We start from the raw sequence: 15,484 nt of genomic DNA, 5'->3' as shown, positions 1-15,484 counted from the left end.
GGGCCTTCTCTGCCTGACAGCTCTCCAGCCAGTCTCCCCCAGCCTGGAGCGCTGCAGGGGGTTGTTCTGTCCCATGTGCACCTCTCTACACTTGGCCTTAAAGAGCCTGAGCAGGTCTCTGGAGCATTGGACCTTGTTCAAACACAACTCTTATTATTCTAACAAAAGAGTGTGGTGGTTGGAGATGAGGGGGGTTCCCCCCACCCCTATTCCTTCAGTGAATGATTATTAATGTGTTTCCAAGAGCTGGGTCCATTTCTCTAAATGAGAACAGGATGGCAGGAGGAAGGCTGATAAATGCCCTCCTCCCCCTCCGGCCTCGCGGCGGGAGCTGCCAGGGTTTCTCCTTCTAACAAGCTACAGATGGAAGACGACTGGAATAACAAAGTATGAATTTTGATGAGTCTAATAAATCACTCCACTTTTCCTGCTCTTGATCGTTTTCAGCACTTTCAGACAGTAAGAAAGGAAAAAAAAAACCCACCCCAAACCCTTGGCTATAATCAAATGGGTTCACAGATCTCCCCGTTAACGCCTCGCCGCGGCACGGGGAACGATGGCTGAGGAGCTCATCAGGCTGGAAATCCATTTGTATTCATGCTTTAGGATTCATTTCATTTATTATTATTATTATAATTATGATTTTAATTTAACAAGGAGAATTATGAAGCCATGAGACCTGCTGAGAAGGACCTGGGAATGGTGGGTGAGGAACTTCCCCTGAGCCAGCAGTGGCTCTTGCAGCTCAGAAGGGTGATGGGATCCTGGGCTCCATCAGCAGAGGGGTGGCAGCAGGGACAGGGAGGGGATTGTCCCTCTCTGCTCTGCCCTCAGGAGGCCCCAGCTGGAGTCCTGTGTCCAGAGCTGGGGCCCCAATACAAGAAAGATGTGGGACTGTTGGAGAGGGGTCAGAGGAGCCACAGAGATGATCAGAGGGCTGGAGCAGCTCCCCTGTGGAGAGAGGCTGAGGGAGCTGGGCTGGGTCAGCCTGGAGAAGAGAAGGCTGTGGGGGGACCTCATTGCAGCCTCCCAGTCCCTGAAGGGAGCAGAGAAACAGCAGGGGAATCAGCTTGTTCCAAGGGTAGATAATGGAAGAGGGGTTGGAACTCTGTGATCTGTGGGGTCCCTTCCAACTCAGACCTTTCTATGATTCTATGATTCTATGCCACAGGCAGGAACACCAACCTCCAGGCCTGGAGCTACACAAGGTTGCCCAGGGCCACATCCAACCTGGCCTTGAACACCTCCAGGGACAGGGCATCCCCCACCTCTCTGGGCAGCCTGTTCCAGCCCCTCACCACTCTCTCTGCAAAGAACTTCCCCCTAAGATCTCCTCTAACCCTTCCCTCCTCCAGCTTCACTCCACCCCCCTTGTCCTGCCAGTCTCTGCCCTTTGAACAAGCTGATTCCCCTCCTGTTCCTCTGCTCCCTTCAGGGACTGGGAGGCTGCAATGAGGTCCCCCCACAGCCTTCTCTTCTCCAGGCTGAACCAGCCCAGCTCCCTCAGCCTCTCTCCATAGGGGAAGATCCTTTCCAACCCCTACAACTCTACGATTCTCTGATCCATCCCACCACACCAGCGAAGCAGCAGCATCTCAAACCTCGTTGCTTCACCTCCTCAAAGCAAAGAGAGCAAGTTAGCTGTAAAAAAACCCTGTTGTTTCCATCATCCTCCTCCTACCCCAGGTCTTTAATCCATTCAATCTGGGAGGGGAGGAGGAGAGGGGGGGATGTTTTCCCCATCCTTTTCATCTGCTTTTCCAACCCAGCGCCGAACCAGAGGTGGGAATTCATCTTTGACAAACATTTACCGATTATCAAATCACAACCACAGGCTGAGACAGGGGCAATAAGTCACTTGGAAGCAGCTGCCTGTAAGCCCAGGCTGAGGAGTTTGGGCAGCTCCACGATGACAAATAACACCTGTCAAAGGCGCGTGTTCCCCGGCGCTCCGGCGCCGTGTTCTCTTGTTGTTCCACGCTACCTGGTGTTTAATGACAACACTGTCAAGACTAAGACGAAGCCTCTGCCTGCTGCAGACTGTCAAAGGCCTATTAGAGGGAAGATTGAGACCCTACTCTTCTTAAAACTCACTCAAGCAACACAACCCCGCTAGTTTTTATAATTATGGGGCGCGAGGCATCGATCGCGCGCTGACACCCAACCCAGCCCGGTGAAATGGGAGCAGTTTGCAGGGTGACAGATGCTATAGATTATTGGTGGGTGGGTTGGTGGGGGTGGGTTTTTTTTTCTCCTTTCTCAAACCCTTTCAAGATTTTATCCATCATGGAATCACAGAATCACAGAATCAGAGGGGGTGGAAGGGACCTCAAGAGATCATCAGGTCCAACCCCCCTGGCAAAGCAGGGTCCCTAGGACAGGTCACACAGGGAGACATCCAGATGGGGCTGGAATATCTCCAGAGAAGGAGACTCCACACCCCCCTGGGCAGCCTGTCCCAGGTCTCTGACACCCTCAATCTGAAAAAGTTCTTCCACATATTGGTGCGGAACTTCTTATGCTCCAACTTGAGGCCATCACCCCTTGTCCTGTCCTCACAGACACTGAAAAGGGGCTGGCCAGTTCCCTCTGCATCCCATACTTAATATACTGATAAACATTAATAAGTTCCCCCTTAGTCTTCTTCTCTCCAGGCTGAACAGCCCCAGCTCCCTCAGCCTTTCCTCACAGGGGAGATGCTCCAGGCCCTTCAGCATCTCCATGTCCCTCCTCTGGACTCTCTCCAGGAGATCCCTGGCTTTTCTATCCCAGGGAGCCCAGAACTGGACACAACACTCCAGGTGGGTCATCCCAGAGTCTCCAAAAGCACATGCTGATAGAAACAGCATCTTCTTCTGCATCTACACCTAATGTTCTAAACCCTGAGTGACAGGCAAGCAGAGCACTCCTCCTCAGGATCACCCAGCGATGTCAGGGTGGGAGAAGGAAAGAAGAAGAAGAAGAAATCTTGCTTCTCCTGCCTCCAAGTTTGACATGCCAGCGTAGACAGGGGTGGGAATGCTTGATAAATTTTAATTTCCCTTACAAACTTGTCAGGTAATTGTTTTATTGACAGCTCTACAAGGGTTTTCCTTAGGCTCAGGAAAAAGGACACGTGCTCTTGCTTGTTATTAAACCAAGCAGGTATTTCAGATGGAGAAACATCTACTCTTCACCTACACCTACAAATAAAACCCAAGAGCTCCAAGACCTGTGTAACTCTGAGCAACCACCACTAGCTCTGAGTCTCCACACAAGGAACCATGCTTCCTGCTCTCTCCTAGGGGGATAATTTTACAGTCAATAGTCCTGAAATGCTAAGAGATGTTTCTGTGGCTTAAACATGACCACATCATTCCTAATAATACCCACCAGAGCCACAGCTCGGTGATGGTTCCCAAACTACCATGTGAGGCCATTGGGTTAAGATCCTGGACACACAAGGGGTTGTGTCAACAGTCATCCTTGAGCACAACACTTGCCTGCAAGAAAAAAGGGTCCATATCCTGAAGCAGAGCAGGAGGCAGAAGGCAGAGGGAAGATGAGGTTGGGATGAAGGTCAACCAGGTCTTTCCTCCTGCTTCTCCACTAGAGGAAGAGGTATGGAGAGTATGGGCAGCCATGGTACGGACAATGTGATACTTCCCACTCACATCAAGACAGAGGGAACAAAACTGTGACCACTGATAAAGAACAGACACAACTTCTGCTTCTCAGAGGAGTATTAATTCCTTGTACCTTAGACCCACCAAAAAACCAAGGTGCCACGATACACAGGGCAAAATATCTGCTCAAGCCAGAAGAGATGGGTGAAGACAAGTCCCACTAAACCCAATAGGTGTCCTCCCATGGTTTCTATAGCTCTGAGTTGGACCTGCCCTGGTACTGAGCTCCTCAAGCAGTGCAGGATGGACTTAAGCTCAGGACAGCTCCATTGCTCACCATGTCATATGAGAAGCAGCTGAGGGAGCTGGGGGTTTTGAGCCTGGAGAAGAGGAGGCTGAGGGGAGACCTTCTCCCCACCTCCCCTGCCCTGCCAGGAGGGTGCAGAGAGGTGGGCGATGGTCTCTTCAGCCAGGGGCCAGGAGATGGGCCAAGGGGCAATGGGCTCAAGCTGCCCCAGGGCAGGGTCAGCTCAGCTGGGAGGGAAAAGTTCTTCCCTGGCAGAGTTGTGGGGCTGTGGAACAGGGGCCTGGAGCAGGGTCAGGGCCTGGGACAGGCTGCCCAGGGAGGGGGTTGAGTCCCCACCCCTGGGTGTGTTTAACAGAGGGGAGATGAGGTGCTCAGGGATCTGGTTCAGCACAGGATGGGAACGGTTGGACTTGATGATCTTCAAGGTCTTTGCCAACCTTGGGATTCTGTGATGTCCTAAAGTACCCAGCACCACCAAGCCTTGCAGAAGAACAGCATCAGCAATTGGAAGAGGAAGAATAATCAAATATAAAAATAAATAAAAGTATTTGACAGAGCCCTGGGACAGGCTGCCCAGGGGGTGTGGAGTCTCCTTCTCTGGAGAGATTCCAGCCCCATCTGGATGTCTCCCTGTGTGACCTGTCCTAGGGACCCTGCTTTGGCAGGGGGGTTGGACCTGATGAACTCTGGAGGTCCCTTCCAACCCCTATAATTCTATGATTTCCAAAGGAAAGCAACGGTATCTCTGCTCTCCCTGCACCATTGGTGTTTCCCTGCAGAGGGGAAGCAGGTCAAGCAGTATTGACCCATTTTATAGGGAGAGGGCAAACCCTTCCTCTTCACGTTGTTTAAATCAATAAAAGATGATTTAAATTGGAGGAGTCTTCCCTTTAAAGCCCTTCTTCCCTTGCTATTGCATTCCTGCACTTGGGGAAAGGTCACACAGAGAGAAACCCAAGGTGTCAACTTCCCAGGACGATGAACATTCAATCCAAGAAAAGAAATTAAAGTGGGGCCAGAAATACCACTGATACCAGAGGCAAGAAGAGAAAGCAACAAGAAGCTGACGTAGAGCTGCCAGGTCTCCATTTCATCATTAAATACAGATTTTAAATCATAGAATCAAAGACTGCTCTGGGTTGGAAGGGATCCCAAGGATCACAGAGCCCCAACCCCCCCTGCCACAGGCAGGGCCACCAACCTCCTGGCCTGGAGCTACACAAGGTTGCCCAGGGCCACAGCCAACCTGGCCTTGAACACCTCCAGGGATGGGGCATCCACCCCCTCTCTGGGCAGCCTGTTCCAGCCCCTCACCACTCTCTCTGCAAAGAACTTCCCCCTGATATCTCCTCTCACCCTTCCCTCCTCCAGCTTCACTCCATCCCCCTTGTCCTGCCATTGTCTACCCTGTTATAAAGTCGATTCCCCTCTCTCTCTCTCTCTTACCAGAGAAGTCTAATTTCTAAGCCAAAGAAGACCTTGCACCACCCACCCTCCATAGCAAAGGTAGAAGGACCAGCCACCTTTACTCTCAGGGAGAAAAATGCCTCTGCAGCACAGCTCAGAGCAGCAGTGTCTCTTCAATCTCCAGACCCACAGGAGCAGCCAGGCTCTGCTCAGCAAGGAGGACAGCAGCATGGGACATGGTGAGATGCAGCCAGAGCATCATGACCAACCTGCACCATGACCAACCTGCAGCAGCTGTATAAGCATGGCTGTGTTTCCAGCATCCTGCCTGCTTTGTGTAAAATAATCCAGTTCAGCTTAATCCTGATTTGGGAACTCCAGCCTGGAAGGAGAAACTGGGGAGGGATCACTTCCATCAGCAGCACCTAAAGCTGTAGATCTAAGAAAGCCCTCTGCTCCTCAGCACAGGCTGAGCTGAAGCTCTCCTCCATGGGCTTTTTTCCACTCACAAAGTCCAGTAGGAGACTAAAGACCAAGGTTGGGACAATTTACACTCAGTGACAACCCATTAGTGAGTACTGCTCTGGTTTCCTAAAAAGCCTGTGAGAAGCAGGTGAGCAAACCCACCTTCCAGAGATGAGCTTTGGAAAATCCCACCCTTCAACTTTTAACACCAAGTTCATCCCAAAAAAAGTCAGGAGAGAAACTTGGCTGTGAAGCCAAAGGACAACCTGACACCGTGGCAGGAGTGACGTTCTCCACATTCCCAGACCAGCCTCCTACTGTTACCAACCTGTTCCAGCAACAACAACTGTCCCAGTTCACAGGAGAGTTTTATTTCAGGTCTCCCCCTTTCTCCAGATCTTCTGATGAAAACCTGTTCCTTTCTCCTTCAGTCCAACAACAGGACTTGCATCCTTGGCCTCTTGACATTCACCATGGCAGGGGGATTCAGCTCTTTGAGGCCAGGAGGTCCTCTCATAGCCTGCCTGGGTGATGCAGAGTGATGTCATGGAAGATGTGCTACTGTGATGCCCATGGGTACTCCCCAGGATGTCCCCCTGAATACCATGAGGGTCAACAGGACATGACAGCCCGTTCAGGTCTTCTCTCTTGCTTTGGCCAAGACACTTGTGATGCTCCTTCAAATCCCTCCTGGAGCTTTTTGGCAGTCCCATGATTATAAACACTGGTAGCCCAATTCATTTCTTTCCTATTCCACCTCTTCCAAGGAACCTTCCAACTCCTTACCTACCTTCCAACTCCTTACCTACCTTCCAACTCCTTACCTACCTTCCAACCTTCCAACCTCCCACCTACCAAAGGACAGAGGGATAATATTGTAAGGAAGAGCATAATTCCAGCAGTAAAGTCTTGCTGTCATATGGGATGACCATAGGAAAAGCCAAACCACTTCTTTCCTGCAAAGAACCATTAGAAAAAGTGGATCTTATCCATTGGTCACACAGCCCTGAGGGTCCTGAAGAAACCCACCTGTACCTCCTCTTCATCTAACAGCCCTGGAGACCACCTTGCTACTTCATCCACAGGATCCTTCTCCTGAAAAGAACTGCTAGAAAAAGTTGACCTACAATTTCTTATCCATTGGTCCTGGGCAACCTTGTGTAGCTCCAGACCTGGAGGTTGGTGTCCCTGCCTGTGGCAGGGTGGTTGGAGCTCTCTGATCCTTGGGGTCCCTTCCAACCCAAACCAGTCTGGGATTCTGCGATTCTATGATCTTCAGAAGAAGACAAAGCATCTTGGTACTCCTTGTAGGGTTGGCAAGCATCTCATTCTGGCACAAAGTGTAGATGCTTAAAATTAAAAGGAAAACCATAAAATCTCTGCTTTTTCTTTTCAAATCTGACCTTCAAACAGCTTAAAAACACCCAACTCCAAGAGAAAACCCATTTTTGACTTAAAAAACAGAAGGCAACCTGAAGTCAACGCACCGCATGGGAGAGGTTGAAAGAAAGCAAGTGGAGAGTCTGGCACCTGGGAAGGAAGAACTGCTGGAATCAGGACAGGCTGGGGGTGACCTGCTGGAGAGGAGCTCTGTGGAGAAGGACCTGGGGGTCCTGGTGGGTGACAGGGTGGCCATGAGCCAGCAGTGTGCCCTGGGGGCTGAGAGAGACAATGGGATCCTGGGGGGCATCAGGAGGAGTGTGGCCAGCAGGTCACAGGAGGGGATCCTCCCCCTCTGCTCTGCCCTGGTCAGGCCCCACCTGGAGTGTTGTGTCCAGTTCTGGGCTCCCTGGGATAGAAAAGCCAGGGATCTCCTGGAGAGAGTCCAGAGGAGGGACATGGAGATGCTGAAGGGCCTGGAGCATCTCCCCTGGGAGGAAAGGCTGAGGGACCTGGGGCTGTTCAGCCTGGAGAGAAGAAGCCTGAGAGGGGATCTGATCACTGGGTATCAATAGCTGAAGGGTGGGACACAGGGGGACATGGGCAGCCTCTGCTCAGTGTCTGTGGGGACAGGACAAGGGGTGATGGGCTCAAGTTGGAGCACAGGGAGTTCCACACCAATCTGGGGAAGAACTTCTTCCCAGTGAGGGTGAGGGAGCCCTGGGACAGGCTGCCCAGGGGGTGTGGAGTCTCCTTCTCTGGAGATCTTCCAGCCCCATCTGGATGTCTCCCTGTGTGACCTGTCCTAGGGACCCTGCTTTGGCAGGGGGGGTTGGACCTGATGATCTCTGGAGGTCCCTTCCAACCCCTATGATGCTGTGATTCTGTGATCTTCTGCAGATGTTGGCAAAAAGCCCAACCAAAACCCATGGGGACTCCTCAGAGCCCTACAACAGGCACAGGATTTTACTATCTCATCGGTTCTCCTGCACATAAAACTTGAGTATTCCTCCTCTACCTACCTCACAGGTGGTAGCAACTTAATTAATGTTTGCACAGTCTCCTAAAGACAATTAGTGCTGAGTATTATTAGTTAATAAAATACTCCATTGCTTAGATTACCTCTTATTTGCATAACCCTCTCTGTGGGGTTTTTTCACCTCACCTTCTACAGTCTCTTTTAGACCTATCACCAGCCCCACTGGATTGATTCTCCTAAATCCATTCTCCTAAATCCCTGGCCAACGATGTAACTCTGGTCTGCAAAGGGGCTTTTATCAATTTAAGTTGACCCAAGGGTGATTCTCTTGGAAAGATTCAGGAGAACAATCTCCTCAGGGTGTGAGGGTTCTTGCACCCTCTCTAACCAGCACCAAAGCAAGCACACCAAGAAGCCACCCCAGCAAAGGAGATCCCTCAGCACAGCTCCAACATATGGCAATAATAAATCACCCCAAGAATCAACGTCCTAGACTAAGAAATGGATGATCTAGGGGGATGTTGGCAGGCTGGAAAGGTGGGCATGGGAAAGCCTAATGAGGTTCAACACTGCCAAGTGTGAGGTGTTGCACTTGGGCTGGAGGAATCCCAGACACAGATACAGACTGGGAGAAGAGCTCCTGGAGAGCAGCCCTGCTGGGAAGGACCTGGGTGTCATGGTGGGTGAGAAACTGAACATGAGCAGCAGTGGCTCTTGCAGCTCAGAAGGGTGATGGGATCCTGGGCTCCATCAGCAGAGGGGTGGCAGCAGGGACAGGGGGGGGATTGTCCCTCTCTGCTCTGCCCTCAGAAGGCCCCAGCTGGAGTCCTGTGGCCAGAGCTGGGGCCCCAATACAAGAAAGATGGGGAACTGTTGGAGAGGGGTCAGAGGAGCCATGAAGATGATCAGAGGGCTGGAGCAGCTCCCCTATGGAGAGAGGCAGAGGGAGCTGGGCTGGGTCAGCCTGGAGAAGAGAAGGCTGTGGGGGGACCTCACTGCAGCCTTCCAGTCCCTGAATGGAGCAGAGGAACAGGAGGGGAATCAGCTTGTTCAAAGGGCAGAGACTGGCAGGACAAGGGGGATGGAGTGAAGCTGGAGGAGGGAAGGGGGAGATGAGATATTAGGGGGAAGTTCTTTGCAGAGAGAGTGGTGAGGGGCTGGAACAGGCTGCCCAGAGAGGTGGTGGATGCCCCATCCCTGGGGGTGTTCAGGGCCAGGTTGGCTGGGGCCCTGGGCAACCTTGTGTAGCTCCAGGCCTGGAGGTTGGTGGCCCTGCCTGTGGCAGGGGGGTTGGAGCTCTGTGATCCTTGGGGTCCCTTCCAACCCAGACCGGTCTATAATTCTATCACTCTATGAATTTTTAACAAGGACCACCTAGCAAAGTCACTTCACATTTTCCACATCACTCTACAACTCAACGACTTCTTCTCCAAAGGTCAGAAATCCCCTCACTGAATGACACCCCCCAGGAATAGTCTCTCTATAAAAAGAACCAAGACCTCAGAGCAAATCCCACGTGCAAACCATAAAACCATAATCCCCAGGGCTAGAAGGATTCTCCACATGCCACCAAGGCAGCTCACCAAAGGCATGTGAATAACTGGGACTCCAAACCCCACTCTCAGCTTTGCTAACTCCTCCCAGTGTTTTCATGTCAGTTCCCAGAAGAACCGTGCGCCGGGTATCACTCAGGCACGGGGCCAAAGTGTCTGGCCTGACAGCCTAACTCTGTATGACAACCCCTGTGCTGCTTTCCAAGGGTTTGAAACCATGGAAAGAAAGATTTCATGGGAGGTTCAAGAGTCCCCAGCAATTTGCTGGGGGATGTTTTACAAAGCAGCCTTATTTCTTCTCCAATAACCCAACATGACCCGTGGGTTTGGAGAACTAAAGGTTGTACTTTAACATCCCAGGTCCAAAAAGCACAATCTAATGCAATGTGAGGATAGTAAGTAGATAAGAAGAAGTTGAACTTCACTGAAAGGGTTGTCAAGCAGTGGAACTGGCTGCTTAGGGAGGTGGTGGAGTCACCATCCCTGGAGGTATTGAGAAGGTGTGGAGATGAAGTGCTTAAGGACATGTGGACCTGGAAGTGTTGATCTGCCTGAGGGTAGGGACGGTCTTCAGAGGGGTCTGGACAGGCTGGACCCATGGGCTGAGCCCAACAGGATGAGGTTTAACAAGGGCAAGTGCAGAGTGCTGCACATGGGACAGAACAACCCCCTGCAGCGCTCCAGGCTGGGGGAGACTGGCTGGAGAGCTGTCAGGCAGAGAAGGACCTGGGGGTGTTGGGTGACTGCAGGCTGAGCATGAGCCAGCAATGTGCCCAGGGGGCCAGGAAGGCCAAGGGCATCCTGGCTTGTGTCAGACCCAGTGTGGCCAGTAGGTGTGGGGAGGGGATTGTGCCCCTGGACTGGGCACTGGGGAGGCTGCAGCTGGAGTGCTGGGTCCAGTTCTGGGCTCCTCAGCATCAGAAGGACATTGAGGTCCTGGAGCGAGTGCAGAGAAGGGCAACCAGGCTGGGGAAGGGGCTGGAGGGCAAATGCTGTGAGGAGCAGCTGAGGGAGCTGGGGGTGTTGAGCCTGGAGAAGAGGAGGCTGAGGGGAGACCTTCTCCCCACCTGCCCTGCCCTGCCAGGAGGGTGCAGAGAGGTGGGCGATGGTCTCTTCAGCCAGGGGACAGGAGATGGGACAAGGGGCAATGGGCTCAAGCTGCCCCAGGGCAGGGTTAGATTGGATATTAGAAAAAAAATTTTCCCTGAAAGAGTTGTCAGGGCCTGGCACAGGCTGCCCAGGGAGGGGGTTGAGTCACCTTCCCTGGATGTGTTCATAAAAAGGGTAGATGAGGTGCTTAGGGATCTGGTTTAGCATAGGATGGGAATGGTTGGAGTTGATGATCTTCAAGGTCTTTTCCAACCTTGTGATTCTGTGATGAGCTAGACCCTGGGGGTATTGAGAAGGTGTTGAGATGAAGTGCTTAAGGACATGATCTAGTCAGGGTTAGGCTGTGGTTGGACTCAATGATCTAAAGAGTCTCTTCCAACCCAGGAGATGCTATCATTCCATAAAATAACCCTAAGACTCAAAAGGAGCAATAAAGGACATCTTGTAGAAGACAATTTAAGCATGATGGGGTAGGGGGTTACCAGCAAACAGAAGCCACCCTTTGGAATGAGGTTGAATCCTGTCCTTCACCTCAAGTTGTCCCAGGGGTGGTTCACTACTCTTCAAGGAAAGAGTGGTGAGGCATTGGAACAGGCTGTCAAGGGAGGGGCTGGAGTCACCATCCCTGGGGGTGTTCCAAACAACAGGTAGAGGTGGCACTCCAAGACATGGTTTAGTTGACATGGTGGTACTGGACTGATGGTTGGGCTTGATGAACTTGAAGGTCCCACCCTGATGATTCTATAACCAAGTACAACATCAAATGTGAGGTGTACCCCACGGGCTGTGAACAACCACTGCAGCCACATCACACGTCGCTGCACCACGTACACGGGGCAGCCCACACGAAGCACACAGAACAGGAAGCAGGTTTTGGGGTGGGGTGGGAGTTTTTTGGGGTGGGGGGGCAAGAGGAAGGGAATCATAGAATCATAGACTGGTCTGGGTTGGAAGGGACCCCAAGGATCACAGAGCTCCAACCCCCCTGACACAGGCAGGGACACCAACCTCCAGGCCTGGAGCTACACAAGGTTGCCCAGGGCCACAGCCAACCTGGCTCTGAACACCTCCAGGGATGGGGCATCCACCCCCTCTCTGGGCAGCCTGTTCCAGCACCTCACCACTCTCTCTGCAAAGAACTTCACCCTAATATCTCATCTCCCCCTTCCCTCCTCCAGCTTCACTCCAGCCCCCTTGTCCTGCCAGTCTCTGCCCTTTGAACAAGCTGATTCCCCTCCTGTTCCTCTGCTCCCTTCAGGGACTGGGAGGCTGCAATGAGGTCCCCCCACAGCCTTCTCTTCTCCAGGCTGAACCAGCCCAGCTCCCTCAGCCTCTCTCCATAGGGGAGCTGCCCCAGCCCTCTGATCATCTTCCTGGCCTCCTCTGACCCCTCTCCAACAGAAGAAACCTTATTACCCACTTTGCTTAGCTGCCCAGGCTTCGCGACGTGTCGGTGCCTGAGCTCAGGAGCACTCAAGCTGTCACCACTCCCAGCCTGTTGTTTGGCCTCCAGCAAAGCGTTTCCAAGTAAACACTTGAGCAAACTCTGCCTCAATGTCCCCACAGCTCCCCCCCCAAACCCTTCTCCCCTCTCCAATCCCCCCCTTACCCCTCATCCTTCAGCTCTTGGGGGCACGGCGCTCGCACAGGCAGCGGCACGAAACGCCTTGCCTAACGTTTCACACTCAGTGAGCTCCTTCCAGCATGTGTTCAGTGTGTAATCCCCACAAAGTGCTTCCAAAAAACAGCTGCAGCTCTCTCCTTAATTAGTCTCTGAGGGCAACGAGCATTAATGATTCCAGGCTGATGTGGAACTATTTCTGTGGGAGGCCCACACACTCCACACACACCCCCCCTCCAAAGCTTCTCTGTGCAGCCTTCACTGCTGGTTCCATGGAGCAACGTAACCTTTGAGCCAAAGGGCTGTTTGAAAAGTCAGGTTAAGAGCAGGGGAACCACCAGCATCGTGTTTCAAGGTGGTTTCATCTCCAGGAGGAAAAGCACTGACCAGCTCTAAGATCAGTGGAGGAATCAAAGCACTTGCAGGTCTTGGTGGACCCCAAAAGAACCAAGAGGTCCTGAGACAACAACCCTTATTTAAAGGATGGGTAGATGAGGTACTCAGAGGTATGGTTTAGTAGTTGGTTTGTGGGGCATTACACTGCCTTGAGCTTTAGGTTAAGTCATGCATGGATCATAGAATCATAGACTGGTCTGGGTTGGAAGGGACCCCAAGGATCACAGAGCTCCAACCCCCCTGCCACAGGCAGGGACACCAACCTCCAGGCCTGGAGCTACACAAGGTTGCCCAGGGCCCCAGACAACCTGGCCTTGGACACCTCCAGGGATGGGGCATCCATCCCCTCTCTGGGCAGCCTGTTCCAGCCCCTCACCACTCTCTCTGTAAAATCCTTCCCCCTGATATCTCCTCTCACCCTTCCCTCCTCCAGCTTCACTCCATCCCCCTTGTCCTGCCAGTCTCTGCCCTTTGAACAAGCTGATTCCCCTCCTGTTTCTCTGCTCCCATCAGGGACTGGAAGGCTGCAATGAGGACCCCCACAGCCTTCTCTTCTCCAGGCTGAACCAGCCCAGCTCCCTCAGCCTCTCTCCATAGGGGAGCTGCTCCAGCCCTCTGATCATCTTCATGGCTCCTCTGACCCCTCTCCAGCAGTTCCCCATCTTTCTTGTATTGAGGCCCCAGCTCTGGACACAGGACTCCAGCTGGGGCCTCCTGAGGGCAGAGCAGAGAGGGACAATCCCCTCCCTGTCCCTGCTGCCACCCCTCTGCTGATGGAGCCCAGGATCCCATCACCTTTCTGAGCTGCAAGAGCCACTGCTGGCTCATGTTCAGTTCCTCACCCACCACGACACCCAGGTCCTTCTCAGCAGGGCTGCTCTCCAGGAGCTCTTCTCCCAGATCCAGGGTCAAACCCTCAAACTACAACCACATAGTCTGTCTCTTCCAGCAAGAGCTCCCTCTGTTTGCTTGAGGGGCTCCTTTAATAGGAGCTGCCTTCCAAGAAACACATCTTTACCCAGGCAAATGGGGCTCAAGGGTCTGAACAGAAGGTAGCAGAGAAGATGTTATCCCATCAAGCCGTTGTCTTGACTCAGCAGTTTGATGGAAGCCTTCAGCAAAAATAACTCCTCTAGCAAGAGCAGGTTCTGTAATAAAACCCAGGCAGTGTGTCTACCTAGTCCCCTTATCAGGGGCCAGGTTTTCAAAGTAATTATAACAATTAAGAAGGGGAGGGAGGGGGGAATCAACAGAAAAAGCTGAGGATTACAACTTGGTGGCTGCAAAAGGAGCTAAAAATGCCACCATTGCACTTGGGAAGCAGATGTAGAGGAGCCCAGCTTGAAAGAACAGAGCCAAGGGCCTGGTAACTGTACCAGCAGCATTATTGTATTCAAGGCACAAAACAGAATCACAGTCACAGGTTCACAAGGTTGGAAAAGACCTTTGAGATCACTGAGTCCAATCATACCCAGATTCTACTAAACCAGATCCCTGAGCACCTCATCTCCCCTCTGTTAAACACACCCAGGGGTGGGGACTCAACCCCCTCCCTGGGCAGCCTGTGCCAGGCCCTGACCCTGTCTCAGACCCTGACCCTGTTCCAGGCCCGTTCCAGGCCCTGACCCTGCTCCAGGCCCCTGTTCCACAGCCCCACAACTCTGCCAGGGAAGAACTTTTTCCTCCCAGCTGAGCTGACCTTGCCCTGGGGCAGCTTGAGCCCATTGCCCCTTGTCCCATCTCCTGTCCCCTGGCTGAAGAGACCATCACCCACCTCTCTGCACCCTCCTGGCAGGGCAGGGGAGGTGGGGAGAAGGTCTCCCCTCAGCCTCCTCTTCTCCAGGCTCAACACCCCCAGCTCCCTCAGCTGCTCCTCACAGCATTTGCCCTCCAGCCCCTTCCCCAGCCTGGTTGCCCTTCTCTGCACTCGCTCCAGGACCTCAATGTCCTTCTGATGCTGAGGAGCCCAGAACTGGACCCAGCACTCCAGCTGCAGCCTCCCCAGTGCCCAGTCCAGGGGCACAATCCCCTCCCCACTCCTACTGGCCACACTGGGTCTGACACAAGCCAGGATGCCCTTGGCCTTCCTGGCCCCCTGGGCACACTGCTGGCTCATGCTCAGCCTGCAGCCACCCAACACCCCCAGGTCCTTCTCTGCCTGACAGCTCTCCAGCCAGTCTCCCCCAGCCTGGAGCGCTGCAGGGGGTTGTTCTGTCCCATGTTGAGGACTCTGCACTTGAATCTCAACATGAAAGTCACATGAAAACCTCTCTTGGGCACCCATGCCTCATGGTAGATGGGAGATAAGGGTCAAACTGATTTGTCTACAAGCCAAAACATCCCAGTGTGGTCTTTGCCCACTGTCTGTATCAGAAGGGAAAGACAACCAGACAGTTTTGACCTTGGATCAAAGCAAAACTGCTCAGTTAGGTGAGACCAAAGGGCAGCATTTGAAGAAAGACCTGCCCAGAAACTGCAGGCTGCACCTTAGATGGGGGAGAAGACCAACAGCATTGTACCTCCAGCTCTGGGATGCCAAGTTCCAGCAACTGTTTTACTCCAGGAGTTAAATGTCTGTTAAATTCAGACACCTCCATCCCAACAGAGTCTTCCAGAGGGGGCTAAACACCCTCAAGAATAATAGAAGCCCATCAATTAAGC

General features: G+C 52.7%; 1 protein-coding gene across 1 annotated transcript in view; it reads right to left on the bottom strand.

Moving 5' to 3' along the window:
* The window catches only part of ZC3H3 (zinc finger CCCH-type containing 3), a 189,025-nt gene that overhangs the window by 125,918 nt on the left and 47,623 nt on the right, over positions 1 to 15,484 (bottom strand). The window lies entirely within an intron of this gene.

The sequence above is a fragment of the Gallinula chloropus genome (assembly GCF_964237585.1).
Source record: "Gallinula chloropus genome assembly, chromosome: 2".
Lineage (NCBI taxonomy): Eukaryota > Metazoa > Chordata > Aves > Gruiformes > Rallidae > Gallinula > Gallinula chloropus.
The sequence above is the reverse complement of the archived record's forward strand: the minus strand, read 5'-3'. Positions and strand labels throughout refer to the sequence as shown.